General features: G+C 47.2%; 1 long non-coding RNA gene across 1 annotated transcript; it reads right to left on the bottom strand.

Annotated features, from left to right (window-relative positions):
* Positions 1-688: 688 nt before the first annotated feature.
* On the bottom strand, positions 689-10,308 carry LOC116984948. Its single transcript, XR_004415187.1, has 3 exons — positions 10,299-10,308; positions 9,632-9,638; positions 689-813 (listed from the first exon to the last, which is right to left on the bottom strand). It is a non-coding gene; the product is annotated as an uncharacterized LOC116984948 (long non-coding RNA).
* Positions 10,309-15,260: the final 4,952 nt, after the last annotated feature.

The following is a 15,260-nucleotide window of genomic DNA, read 5'->3' as shown; positions in this document are numbered from 1 at the left end:
GTCAATCAGATTTATTCTAAATAATAACAAAAAATAAACACTTAATTTAAATTAATTTAATGTAACAAAAATAAAAAATAAATTAAACGCTTCCACTGAAGTGCAATGTTGTAATCATAATCCTGCCTACGTTTTTGTTCTATTCTGAGTAACATTTAGTTTCACTATTGGAGTGCAGCTTTGACATTTGTCAAAAAGATTCCACCCGTACACTCATCCTTTGCTCAGAAGTGAGCAAGAGGTGGCACTGTGGGAAATTGGAGAGAAATAGAGGGCGGCTCGGTGGAGCAGCGATAGAGTAGCTGCCCAGTTCAGTTTAGTTTATTGTCACGTGTACCGAGGTACAGTGAAAGGCTTTTGTTGCGTGCTAACCAGCCAGCAGAATGAATACGTTTATTGGCCAAGTATTCACATACAAGGAATTTGCCTTGGTGCTGCGCCCGCAAGTGGCAACATGACATGACAGTGGAATTCTCTGCCTCAGAGGGTGGTGGAGGCCGGTTCTCTGGATACTTTCAAGAGATGGCTCTTAAAAATAGCGGAGTCAGGGGATATGGGGAGAAGGCAGGAACGGGGTACTGATTGTGGATGATCAGCCATGATCACATTGAATGGCGGTGCTGGCTCGAAGGGCCAAATGGCCTCTACTCCTGCACCTACTGTCTATTGTCTATTGTCTATTGACATACAGTGACAGTTAGGAAAGACACATAAAACATTAATAATAAAACATTATCGATTAGACATGTGAATTAAATAAAATACCAAAGCAAAAGGAGGCTACATAATTTTGGTTATTGAGCAGAGCTACTACTCAGTAACAGAATATCAGAAGGCAATACCTGAGGACAATCGATCCACTCACAGTGTACAGATGCATGATAAAGGGAATAACGTGAATAATGTTTAGTGCAAGATAAAACTGGCAAAGTCCGATTAAAGATAGTCCGAGAGTCTCCAGTGAGGTAGATAGTAGTTCAGGACTGCTCTCTAGTTGTGGTAGGATGGTTCAGTTGCCTGGTAACATCTGGGAAGAAACTGTCCCTGAATCTGGAGGTGTGCGTTTTCACACTTCTGTACCTCTTGCCCTATGGGAGAGAGGGGGGAAGAAACGTTGGCAGCGCCAAGGACCCAGGTTCAATCCTGACTACGGGTGCTGTCTGTATGGAGTTTGCACGTTCTCCCCGTGACCTGCGTGGGTTTTCTCCGGGAGCTCTGGTTTCCCCCCCACACTCCAAAGACGTGCAGGTTTGTAAACTAATTGGCTTGGTAAAATTGTAAAATGATCCCTAGTGTGTGTAGGATAGTGTTAGTGTGCGGGGATCGCTGGTCGGCGTGGACCCGGTGGACCGAAGGTTCTGTCTCCGTGCTGTATCTCTAAATTTTACCAGAGGACACGAAAGTGAGGGGGGAAGATTTGATAGGATCCCGAGTGGTAACTTTTTCACGCAAAGGGTGGTGGGTGTATGGAACGAGCTGCCAGAGGAGGTAGTTGAGGCAGGAACTGTTGCAATGTTTAAGAAACATTTAGAGAGATACATGGATAGCAGTGCTGGCTTGGGAGGCCGAATTGAATGGCGGTTCTGGCTTGAGGGGCCGAATGGCCTATTCCTGCACTTATTGTCTGATGTCTATTGGATAGGACAGGTTAAGAGGGGTAGGAGCCGAATGCAGGCAGGAGGGGGTAGTGTAGATGGCAAGTTGGGCCGAAGGGCCTGTTTCCGTGCTGTAAGACTCTGTGACTCTATGAATGTTCTTATCTTAAATTTTTATGTGGAGTAAATAATTCCTTCTGCATAAAAATTTAGGAAAATGGGACTATTGGGTGGACTTCCCAACTTTCCAAAAGTAACTCAAGCCCTGAAGTAAATCCTGTACCATTGCTTGTTCCATAATTCTCTCAGGCGACCTTGAGATGGAATGTAATCAGGATGAGAACATTCCTCTTCGTCTAGGCCGAGGTGAAGATATTTCTTCTCCACGGCACTGATTCATATCAATGGATTGATGAATGTACTTCAAAACCCTCATCTTCCCTCAGAAGTGATCATTCATCTTTGAGAATTGAGCGTTGAGGATTGCCAGGCTGTTCATTTGAGGACCGCTTCAGCCAAGTACCATGCTGCCCATCACCCGAAGTGTTTAATTCAGCACTCACTTCCAAAGCGATTGTTGGAGCTGTCATCATTGTGGCTATCTCTCGAGGTGGAGGATGATGGTCCACGTTCTGTTGTTTTAATGGACTCTCGGGTGGCTGATGAGTCCAATCCTTTTTGCCATTTTTGCCATTTAGAACGGAGACGAGGAAACACTTTTTCACACAGAGAGTTGTGAGTCTGTGGAATTCTCTGCCTCAGAGGGTGGTGGAGGCCGGTTCTCTGGATGCTTTCAAGAGAGAGCTAGATAGGGCTCTTAAAAATAGCGGAGTCAGGGGATATGGGGAGAAGGCAGTAACGGGGTACTGATTGGGGATGATCAGCCATGATCACATTGAATGGCGGTGCTGGCTCGAAGGGCCGAATGGCCTACTCCTGCACCTATTGTCTATTGTTTATTGTCTATCCTAGTTTTACAGCTCACAGAACAAAGACGTTCTGCGTGTGTTTGTTGAACGTGTACGTGATGTTGCGCTCCAGGAAGCACGCGGTCCTTCACAAATCAATCAACTCATTCCAACGGCAAGGGAACCAAGATGATTGGAGCCGATAGATCTGTTGCAGCCTTCATCCGCCTTCACAGCCGTTGAGTTCAGGATAACTTGGTCCGCCGTTGAGGTCTTGTAGGTTGGATCGTTCTTAGTCTGGACCAGGGGTGGGGAAGTCGGCCCCATGCAGCCTTCTAGACCATTAAGTGCGGCCTTTTGAACGAATACAAATTTTGTAGAACAAATCCTTTTACTTTCATTAATATGTTTTTTTAAATCTTTTATTATTTTAATTTTAATTTTAAAATGAACGTATTTAAAATACCAAAGTGTAAAAGAAAATTCAAGGAAATAATCCTCCCCGACTGACGGCCACAATTAAAACATTAGTGTCATGAGGGCTATTTTAACAAAATAATGTACATTTTGAAGTATATCTAATTGAAGTTTCTTGGATGTGGCCTTATTAGATTACAGCTAACTTGATGTGGCATTCCAACATGAAAAGGTTCCCCACCCCTGGTCTGGGACCCTCTTCCTCGACCTTACCGCCATGGGTGGCCCTACCGGACACTGGTGCATCCGACGGCATCCCTCTCTCGGAAACATGGGGTCACGATCCGAAGAGCGGTAACCCTTCCTTGTATTGAGATCCTTGATACCCCACTAATGGTATTTGACAATTTGGGGGGGGGGGGGGGAGGGAACGGTGGCACAGCGGTAGAGTTGCTGCCTTACAGCGCCAGAGACCCGGGTTTGATCCTGTCTACGGTGAAAAAGAACAACCATTTCATTTTTTGCTTTCCAACACTGTATGTGATCGTTTTTTTAACATCTACCAAACTGGCTGAAACCGTTGGAAATAGATTGGACTGATAGGGTATTAAGAGCTGCTGGAATAAAGCCAGTGTGTGCTTTTTGGGGCTTGTACTTTTTACATTCAGAGTCCAGTATGGAAACAGGCCCTTCGGACCAACTTGCCCACACCGACCAACATGCCCCATCTACACAAGTCCCACCTGCCTGCGTTTGGCCTTTATCCCTCTAAACCTGTCCTATCCATGTACCTAAATGTTTCTTAAACGTTGCAATAGTCCCTGCCTCAACTACCTCCTCCGGCAGCTCGTTCCACACACCCACCACCTTTTGTGTGAAAATATTACCCCCTGAGTTCCTATTAAATCTTTTCCCCTTCACTTTAAACCTATGGCCTCTGGTTCTACCCTACTCTGGGTAAGAGACTCTGTGCGTCTATCCGATCTATTCCTCTCATGATTCTATACACCTCTATAAGATCACCCCTCCTCATCCTCCTGTGCTCCAAGTCCCAGCCTACTCAACCTCTCCCTGTAGCTCACACTCTTGAGTTCTGGCAACATCCTCGTAGATCCTCTCTGCACTCTTTCCAGCTTGAAACATCTTTCCTATAACACGGTGCCCAAAATGGAACACATTGCCCTAAATCAGTGGTGCCAAACATGTCCCATCTACACTAGTCCCACCTGCCTGCGTTTGGCCCGTATCCCTCTAAACCTGCCAAATCCAGGTACATGTCCAATTGCTTCTTAAACCTGCCTCAACTACCTCCTCCGACAACTTTTGTATTTCAAAATCTTAGTACAAAATAGAACCACACACTGAATCCTGGGTTAAACGGATGTCCCCAGGAATGTTGAGATCTTGAAAATCTAATTAGCAGATAAAACTGAAATGAATGTTTGCAGTTATCAAGCCGCTTCTAACATTGCCAAAATGTACCAGCGCTTCACACAGTGCCTGGCTGTTTGGAACATGGTGACTTTGCAAATATTTGGAACACTCAGGGCAGCATGGTGGCGCAGCGGTAGAGTTGCTGCCTCACAGCGCCGGAGACCCGGGTTCGATCCCGACCGCGGGCGCTGTCTGTACGGAGTTTGTACGTTCTACCTCCGTGACCCGCGTGGGTTTTCTCGGAGATCTTCTGTTTCCTCCCACACTCCAAAGACGTGCAGGTTTGCAGGTTAATTGGCTTGGTGTAAAATGTTAAATTGTCCCTGGAGTGTGTGCAGGATAGTGTTCGTGTGCGGGGGGGGATCGCTGGTCGGCGCGGACTCGGTGGGCCGAAGGGCTTGTTTCCGCGTTGCAAGTCTAAAACTCCAAAAAAAAACAGATGGAACGGCCAACCAAGGGAGCCTAATAGCTCTGTCCCACGGTACGAGTTCATTCCAAGAGCTCTCCCGAGTTTAAAAAAATCAAACTCGTGGTAAGCACGGAGAATGAACGTAGCGGGTACGTCGGAGCTCGGGGACGTATCTTAGCGGCTCGTAACGCTAACGGCAGGTACTCGGGAAGACTCGCTAACGGCAGGTAAGCACGGGAAGACTCGTGAAGATTTTTCAACATGATGAAAAATGTCCACGAGAGCCCCGAGTACCGACGAGCGGCCATTACCGTAAATCTCCGAGTTCGAATCAGGGCAAACTCGGGAGAACTCTTGGAATGAACTCGTACAGTGGGTCAGGGGCTTTTAAGCTCTGCTTGCCCGCAGAGCAGAACAGTCGATTGTTCGAATGTCAACATGATTTCCCGAATGTCTTTCCCAAACGCATCTGTGAATACATGCGTTACAATAACATCCTCACGCTAACTGCATCCCACACAGCCCCATAAAGTCAAGCTTCATCCCGGCTCCTATTTTAGCATCAGCGGTTGCTGCCACCATTAAAACAGCTCCAACTGGAAACAATAGATGACTGAGGCGACGGAGGAAGAACAAGGACAGCACAGCCACGGAGGACTTCCCGATGCCCGGTTGCCATGGAAACTGGAGCTGAGCCTGCCCTGAATAATTTGGAGCGGTTTCCACGCCAAAAGTAAAATTCAATTTTTTTCCCTGCAGCTTGGATTCTGTCGCATTAAGTATGATAGCAAAAATGGGAGTTTAGTGCGAACATATCATTATCCAGTTTTTAGACTTCAGAGGTACAGCACGGCAACAGGCCCTTCGGCCCACCCAGCCCGTGCCGACCAGCGATCCCCGCGCACTAGGACTATCTATCCTACACACACTAAAGACAATTTACGCAATGTTACCAAAGCTAATTAACCTACAAACTTATACATCTGAAATATTATTATCCAGTCTTTGGACTTTAGAGATAGAGCATGGAAACAGGCCCTTCGGCCCACCGAGTCCACGCCGACTACCCCTTTGCACTAACACTGTCCGAAACACTCCAGGTACAATTTACTATTTTACCAAAGCCAATTAGCCTACAAACCTGCACGACTTTGGAGTGTGGGAGGAAACCGGAGCACCCGGAGAAAACCCACTAAGGTCACAGGGAGAACGTACAAACTCTGTACAGAGGGGGGGCAACACGGTGGCACAGCGCCAGAGACCCGGGTTCGATCCTGACTGCAGGCGCTGTTTGTACGGAGTTTGTACACCCTCCCCGTGACCTGCGTGGGGTTTTCTTCAAGATCTTCGGTTTCCTCCCACACTCCAAAGACGTGCAGGTTTGTAGGTTAATTGGCTTGTTATAAATGTAAAATTGTCCCTAGCGTGTGTGTGTGTGTGTGTGTGTAGGATAGTGTTAGTGTGCGGGGATCGCTGGTCGGTGCAGACTCGGCGGGCCGAAGGGCCTGTTTCTGCGCTGTGTCTCTAACACTAAATCTAAAAACGAAAAGGAAGCACCCGTGGTCAGGATGGAACATGGGTCTCTGGCGTTTGAACCCGGCAACTCTACCGCTGCGCCACAAATGCCGCCTTACTCCCACGTTTGAGATCTACCATCGAGTACGATGGAAGCAAAAGTACGCTAAGAGTTCAGCGCAGTGTTTTGACATAAACAGATTTCTTGCACATCACTGAGGGAATTTTACAGAGCCGTTTCATAACACATTAGGATCGACTGCATTTGAGAAACATGTTTTATATTATTTCGAGATTCATAACAGTCCAAGTCAAATGCCGAATGAGCATCAAAGTAAAATGGAAATGAAAGCAGAATGCATTTGGTTGATTTATATTAGGCCACGGGCCACAACTGAGTCACTGAAGCAAAACAATCTGGCTATTTCCTTTGTAGTCCTTGTTCAATTTGTCTCCATCTATGAATGTTGGCATCGCTGGATAATTGACTTGACTCATCACTTTATTGAATAAAATTGCATTGGATTAATGAGCGAGATTCTGATGAAGCTTCATTTACACTTAAGGAAGAATGTAGGAAACCGAGAGAGAGAGGAGGAGGTTGAGGGCTCTAAATCTTAAAGAGTAACTCACTGCTCCTTGGCATCAGCTCCACCTACATCAACCGACTCCAACTGGTCCAGAACGCAGCCGCCCGACTCATCACCCACACCAAATCCTGGCATCACATCACTCCAGTCCTCAAACAACTTCACTGGCTTCCCATCTCCCACCGGATCACCTACAAAATCCTGGTCCTCACCTACAAAGCCCTCCACCATCTGGCCCCCCCATATCTCACTGACCTCCTCTCCCCCTACCAACCCTCACGGTCCCTCAGATCCACATCAGCCGGTCTCCTCTCCATCCACAAGTCCAACCTCCGCAGTTTTGGGGACAGAGCCTTCTCCAGGGCAGCTCCCAGGCTCTGGAACTCCCTCCCCCAACTGATCCGCAATTCCGTGTCCCTCACCATCTTCCAGTCCCGCCTCAAGACCCATCTCTTCACCTCTGCCTATCCTTTGCCCCACGTCCCCCTCCCTTTTCATCTGTGCTTGAATTGCCTCATATTGTGTTTTGAATTGAATTCTGTCTTTACTTTGTGTACTAGTCATGTCTCTACTATTTATTTCATTCCCCTTACATGTTTTTCCTCTACTTGTTAAATTTTTGTAAGGTGTCCTTGAGACTCTTGAAAGGCGCCCATAAATAAAATGTATTATTATTATTATTATTATTATTATTAAAGAGGGATACAAAATCATGTGGAATAGATCGGGTAGAGTCTCTTGCCCAGAGTAGGGGAATCGAGGACCAGAGGACATAGGTTTAAGGTGAAGGGGGAAAGATTCAACAGGGTCTTTTAATAGACATTTATTATTAATGTTTTATGTGTCATTCCTAACTGTCACTGTATGTCATGTTGTCACTTGCGGGCGGAGCACCAAGGCAAATTCCTTGTATGTGAATACTTGGCCAATAAACTTATTCATTCCACGGAATTGAGGGACAACATTTTTACACAGAGGGTGGTGGGTGTATGGAATGAGCTGCCGGAGGAGGTAGTTGAGGCAGGGACTATCATAACGTTTAAGAAACATTCAGATGGATACATGGACAGACAGGTTTAGAGGGATATGGGCCAAACCCAGGCAAGTTTAGTTTAGTTTAGTTTAGTTTAGAGATACAGTGCGGAAAGAGGCACTTTGGCCCACCGGGTCCGTGCCGACCAGCGATCCCCGCACACTAACACTATCCTACACACACTCGGGACAATTGATAATTTTACCAAGCCAATAAGACCTGCATATCTTTGGAGTTTGGGAGGAAACCGGAGCACCCGGAGAAAACCCACGAGGTCACGTGGAGAACGTACAAACTCCGTACTCAAGCACCGGTAGTCAGGACCGAATCCAGGTCTCTAGCGGTGTGAGGCAGCAACTCTACCGCTGATTCACCACCCCCTGACTAAAGAAATCCCGCCTCATCTTCCTAAAGGTACGTCCTTTGATTCTGAGGCTGTGGCTTCTGGTCCTAGACTCTCCCACTAGTGGAAACATCCTCTCCACATCCACTCTATCCAGGCCTTTCACTATTCGGTAAGTTTCATACAAGGCGACAGTGTCGGAGAGCAGAGGGATCTAGGAGTGCAGGTACATCGTTCCTTGAAAGTGGTCACAGGTAGATAGGGTGGTCAAAAAGGCTTTCGCACCTTTAGACAATAGACAATAGGTGCAGGAGTAGGCCGTTCGGCCCTTCGAGCCAGCACCGCCATTCACAGTGATCATGGCTGATCATCCACAATCAGTACCCCGTTCCTGCCTTCTCCCCATATCTTTAACAGCTCTATCTAACTCTCTCTTGAAAGTATCCAGAGAACCGGCCTGACCCGCTGAGTTACTCCAGCACTCTGTGAAACGTCATCTATCCATGTTCTCCACAGATGCTGCCTGACCCGCTGAGTTATGGTGCAGCAGCATCTATGGAGCGAAGGAAATAGGCAACGTTTCGAGCCGAAACCCTTCTGGAAATAGGCAACGTTTCAGGCCGAAACCCGGAAGGGTTTCGACCCGAAACGTTGCCTATTTCCTTAGCTCCATAGATGCTGCCGGACCCGCTGAGTTACTCCAGCACTCTGTGAAACGTCACCTATCCATGTTCTCCACAGATGCTGCCTGACCCGCTGAGTTACTCCAGCACTCTGTGTCTATCCTGTGGTTCTATGTTCTATATTCCATGTAATGCAGATTGCAGTCCTGGGCTGACATGTAAGCAGCCACCAGAGGGAGGCAGAGAGCAACTTCCATGGAGATCCAGCTTAAATGAAACAAAACAGATCCAAGTCTAATATCACGTATATATATATATATGGTGTGTTTAAAATCATGAGAGGAATAGATCGGGTAGACGCACAGAGTCTCTTGCCCAGAGTAGAGGAATCGGGGACCAGAGACCAGAGGGGGGAACGATTTAATAGGAATCTGAGGGGGCAACTTTTTCACACAAAGGGTGGTGGGTGTGTGGAACGAGCTGCCAGAGGAGGTAGTTGAGGCTGGGACTATCCCAACGTTTGAGAAACATTTAGACAGGTACATGGATGGATAGGACAGGTTTGGAGGGATGTGGACCAAACGCAGGCAGGTGGGACTAGTGTAGATGAGGCATGTTGGCCGGTGTGGGCAAGTTGGGCTGAAGGGCCTGTTTCCACACTGGATCACTCTATGACTAATACATCCACTGACCCACAGATATGCTAAGAACTGGTGTTCCAGGTGAGGGGATCAGAATTGAGTTAAGAACAACACGCCACAAACCACTGGGCTGAACAATAAATGATATTCTTAATTCTTCTTCTTTTCGTGTCTTTGAAGCTGGTTGGCTATATGACAGTTTCCCATTCCTTTACACAGTCCTTTGCGTTTTTGTTGAACACTGCAAGATCCTTTGGGCTGCGCTGGTTGGGTAGTAGGGGGCAGACAAGGCAGTGCTGCATTGTATGGTCCTCTTCTCCACATTCACAGGTGGTTTGGCCAGTTTCATAGCCCCATCTGGCCATGGCAGCTTCTGATCGCCCTGTTCCTGTTCTCAGGCGGTTGAGCGTCTTCCACTGGACCCATGGTGCTTCTGAGCCCGGAGGGAGGGCTTCAGAAGGAGGGATACCCATGTCAGTAGGAGGGGTGTTGTCCTCAAGCCTTTTTGTCCATAGTTGGAGTCTGGTTTCTTCCCTTGATGCTATTAGGGGCTGGACATGGCTGAGAAAGCTTCTCCTGGACTTCAGCCGTTGGGCCGGATGGTACACGTCCGTAGAGGAGGTGGCGTTCATCACTGGTGGCCTTGGTCAGCTCTACTCTTAGTGATAAAGAGAAAAGCATTTCGTGTCTATCTCAGCTTAAACCAGCATCTGCAGTTCCTTCCAACACAAAATGGACACAGAGTTTAGTTTAAGAAGGAACTGCAGATGCTGGAAAATCGAAGGTAGACAAAAATGCTGGAGAAACTCAGCGGGGGCAGCAGCATCTATGGAGCAAAGGAAATAGGCAAGGTTTCGGGACGAAACCCGGAAGGGTTTCGGCCTGAAACGTTGCCTATTTCCAGAAGGGTTTCGGCCCGAAACGTTGCCTATTTCCAGAAGGGTTTCGGCCCGAAACGTTGCCTATTTCCAGAAGGGTTTCGGCCCGAAACGTTGCCTATTTCCAGAAGGGTTTCGGCCCGAAACGTTGCCTAATTCCAGAAGGGTTTCGGCCCGAAACGTTGCCTATTTCCAGAAGGGTTTCGGCCCGAAACGTTGCCTAATTCCAGAAGGGTTTCGGCCCGAAACGTTGCCTATTTCCAGAAGGGTTTCGGCCCGAAACGTTGCCTATTTCCAGAAGGGTTTCGGCCCGAAACGTTGCCTATTTCCTTCGCTCCATAAATGCTGCTGCCCCCGCTGAGTTTCTCCAGCACTTCTGTCTACCTCAGAGTCTAGTTTGGTTTATTGTCATGTGTACCGAGGTACAGTGATGTTATGTGCTAACCAGTCAGCTGAAAGGATATGCATGATTACATTTGAGCCGTCCACAGTGCACAGATACAGGATAAAGGGAATAACGTTTAGTGCAAGGTCAAGTCCAGCAAAGTCCGATTCAAGATAGTCCGAGGGTCCCCAATGAGGTAGATGGTAGCTCAGGACCGCTCTCTAGTTGGTGAGAGGACGGTTCAGTTGCCTGATTACAGCTGGGAAGAAACTTTCGTTTTTTAGTTTAGAGACACAGCGCGGAAACAGGCCCTTCGGCCCATCGAGTCCGTACTGACCAGCGATCCCCGCACATTAACACTACCCTACACACTCTAGGGACAATTTACAATTATACCAAGCCAATGAAACTACAAAATTGTACGTGTGGCAGTGTGGGAGGGAAAGGGAGATAGAAACATAGACAATAGGTGCAGGAGTAGGCCATTCGGCCCTTCGAGCCTGCACCGCCATTCAATATGGTCATGGCTGATCATCCAACTCAGTATCCTGTACCTGCCTTCTCTCCATACCCCCTGATATATTTAGCCACAAGGGCCACATCTAACTTCCTCTTAAATATAGCCAATGAACTGTGGCCTCAACTACCTTCTGTGGCAGAGAATTCCACAGATTCACCACTCTCTGTGTGAAAAATGTTTTTCTCATCTCGGTCCTAAAAGATTTCCCCCTTATCCTTAAACTGTGTGACCCCTTGTTCTTGACTTCCGTCAACATCAGGAACAATCCCGGAGAAAACACACAGGTCACGGGGAGAATGTACAAACTCCGTACAGACAGCACCCGTAGTCAGGATCGAACCTGTGTCCCTGGCGCTGTGAGGCAGCAACTCTACCGCTGCGCCACCGTGCTGTGCCTGATAACAGCCGGGAAGAAACTAGTCTCCCTGAATCTGGATGTGTGCGATCGTTTTCACACTTCTGTGCCTCTTGCCCGATGGGAGAGGGGAGGAGAGGGAGTGACCGGGAGGGGTGAGACTGGTCCTTGATGATGCTGCTGGCCTTGCCGAGGCAGCGTGAGGCGTAAGATGTTTTAAAATTTCACAAGAGGCATCGGAGAATGCATTAATGTCACGCAGTGTCGTGTTATCTGTGTGACAGAGGTGACATGTACTGTTTTTGGCAATGTTTACATCTCCGATACAGAGCATGTAATTGAAAAACTCGCACCTTTGAGATGTACAAGGTTGACAGCTCTGTCTAAGTATAATGTCTTCCAATTATCCTCAGCAGAAAGAATCTCCCTTCACTAACTGATTGTGGAGTCTGTACCTTGTTTAACAAAGGCAGCCTGACTCCAGTTAATTAGTTTCTTGCAGTCAATTGACTGGAAAATAATCGATGTTCCTCCAAGCCTTAATGATTTTTATGTGTGTGTAACTTGGGATATCTATTATATTTGATGCATGATAACAAGAAAAAAAATGTATTTGTTCCTTTCATTGCAAACCTGTAATAGTTTTATGTTTAAGAAGGAGCTGCACATGCTGGAAAAATTGAAGGTAGACAAAAACGCTGGAGAAACTCAGCGGGTGAGGCAGCATCTATGGAGCGAAGGAATGGGTGACGTTTCGGGTCGAGGCATCTGATTCTCGCACTCCATTTAAACTCACCAGATTTAATGGAAAATAAATTATAATATGCTATGTAACATCGGTTAAACGGCTTGTCCCACTTGGTGATTTTTTCGGCGAATCACCGGCGCCATATCTGCGTCGGCAAAAGATTTTGAACATTTCAAAATCCAGCGGCGACCAAAAAAATGTTGCGACTCTTGAAAAAACACAGCGCGTAAATACGTCACCACGTCGCGTCACATCGCGTCACGCCGCGTATTTTTCGGCGACCTGACACGTCAGTTAATGATGCCGGCAGTCGCTGAAAAAAATCGGCAAGTGGGACAGGCCCTTAAGGTAAATTAGGAGTCTGAAAAAGAGTCTGGACGTGAAACGTCTTCTGTCCATTTTCATCCACCTGACCCGTTGAGTTGCTCCAGCACTTTATGTTTTGCTCATTAGTCCAACGTTGGTGAGATGGGGCAAAGTTTAAAAGAGACGTGTAGAGGAATGTTTTACACAGAGGGTGCCTGGAACACGCTGCCAGGGGGGTGGTGGTGGAGGCAGATACCATAGTGGCGTTTAAGAGGCTTATGGATTAGCACGTGGATACGCAGGGAACGGAGGAATCTGGATTATGTGCGGGCCAATAAGAGTTGGATCTTGGCATCATGTTCGGCACAGACAATGTGGGCCGATGTTGGGGGAGTCCAGAACCAGGGGCCACAGTTTAAGAATAAGGGGTCGGCCATTTAGAACGGAGACGAGGAAACACTTTTTCTCACAGAGAGTTGTGAGTCTGTGGAATTTTCTGCCTCAGAGGGCAGTGGAGGCAGGTTCTCTGGATATTTTCAAGAGAGAGCTAGATAGGGCTCTTAAAGATAGCGGAGTCAGGAGATATGGGGAGAAGGCAGGAACGGGGTACTGATTGGGGATGATCAGCCATGATCACATTGAATGGCGGTGCTGGCTCGAAGGGCCGAATGGCCTACTCCTGCACCTATTGTCTATTGGGCTTTTTCTTGTGCTGTGCCTAGTTTGAGTTTTGGAGATAAGGCGCGGAAACGGGCCCTTCGGCCCATCGAGCCCGCACCAACCAACAACCCCCACACACTAACACTATCGCACACACACTAGGGACAATTTATATTTGTCACTTTACACTTATACCGAGCGAATTAACGCACAAACCTGTGCGTCTTTGGAGTGTGGGAGGAAACCGAAGATTTCGGAGAAAACCCACGCAGGTCACAGGGAGAACGTACAAACTCCGTACAGACAGCGCCCGTAGTCGGGATCGAACCCGGGTCTCCGGCTCTGCATTCGCTGTAAGGCAGCGACTTAGTTTGTGTCCAAGATGGCTGTCGGAAGGGAGAGTGGACGCTGACGCGGTTTAGCTGCCGATGCTCTCTCTTCACATTGTGTTTTTGATTTTTTTGTCTTTGGGTCGAATTCTGTCTTTAATTTGTGTATTGGTGATGTCTCTATTATTTATTTTACTCCGATTATATGTTTTTTACTCTTGTTAAATTCTGTAAGGTGTCCTTGAGACTTTTGAAAGGCGCCCACAAATAAAATGTATTATTATTATTATTATTATTATTATTATTATTATTATTATTATTATTATTATTATTATTATTATTATTATTATTATTATCTTACACACACTAGTAACAATTTACAGAAGCCAATGAACCTACAAACCTGCACATCTTTGGGATGTGGGAGGAAACCGGAGCACCCGGAGAAAACCTACACGGTCACGGGGAGAACGTGCAAACTCCGTACAGACAGCACCCGTAGTCAGGATCGAACCCAAGTCTCTACTGCTGCGCCACCGTTCCAACCCGTTTCCTATCCATGGACCTGTCCAAGCGTCTTTTAAATGATGTTATAGTACCTGCCTCATCGGTATCTGTGCAACAATGCCCACCCCACACACCTGCAAATGAAATGAATAGCCAATGTTTCTCTAGTTGGTTAGCACGGGACAAAAGCTTTTCACTGTACCTCGATACACGTGACAATAAACTAAACTGGCCTGAACTGTCTCCATTATTGTCCTCTCTTTACTCAGCCTTGAATGTCCGATTCAGCCCGTGTAAGCTGCCAGGAAGTTGCGGTTTGTTGCAGTTGAGTGGTTCCTTTGGCCACCAGGGAGCAGTTTGTGTCTGTAAGTTGGTGCCTCTGTGTAAAATGTAGAATGCCGATTTCGGACGGCTTTCGTAGTGGAGCCTGCAATGGATGGGGGGATCCTGAGATCTAGCAAGTTTTTATAAACTAAATGGCTTGGGCATTTACAATGCGCCTCGGTGGTCAGTATATGTGTTGGAAGGAACTGCAGATGCTGGTTTACACTGACAACAGACACAAAATGCTGGAGTAACACAGCGGGACAGGCAGCATCTCTGGAGAACATAGAGGGTTTAGCTTAGGGATACAACGTGGAAACACACCATTTGGCCCACCATGTCCCCTCCAACCAACAACCACCTCGTACGCTAACACTATCCCACACACTAGACGTTGGTTTACACCGAAGATGGACACAAATGCTGCAGTCATTTTGTAAAGTTGTACACTCTGGAGTTTAGAAGGATGAGAGGGCATCTCATTGAAACGTATAAGATTATTAAGGGATTGGACACGCTAGAGGCAGGAAACATGTTCCCGATGTTGGGGGAGTCCAGAACCAGGGGCCACAGTTTAAGAATAAGGAGTAAGCCATTTAGAACGGAGACGAGGAAACACTTTTTCTCACAGAGAGTTGTGAGTCTGTGAAATTCTCTGCCTCAAAGGGCGGTGGAGGCCGGTTCTCTGGATACTTTCAAGAGAGAGCTAGATAGGGCTCTTAAAGATAGCGGAGTCAGGG

Source organism: Amblyraja radiata, chromosome 21 (genome assembly GCF_010909765.2).
Source record: "Amblyraja radiata isolate CabotCenter1 chromosome 21, sAmbRad1.1.pri, whole genome shotgun sequence".
NCBI classification, from domain to species: domain Eukaryota; kingdom Metazoa; phylum Chordata; class Chondrichthyes; order Rajiformes; family Rajidae; genus Amblyraja; species Amblyraja radiata.
The sequence above is the reverse complement of the archived record's forward strand: the minus strand, read 5'-3'. Positions and strand labels throughout refer to the sequence as shown.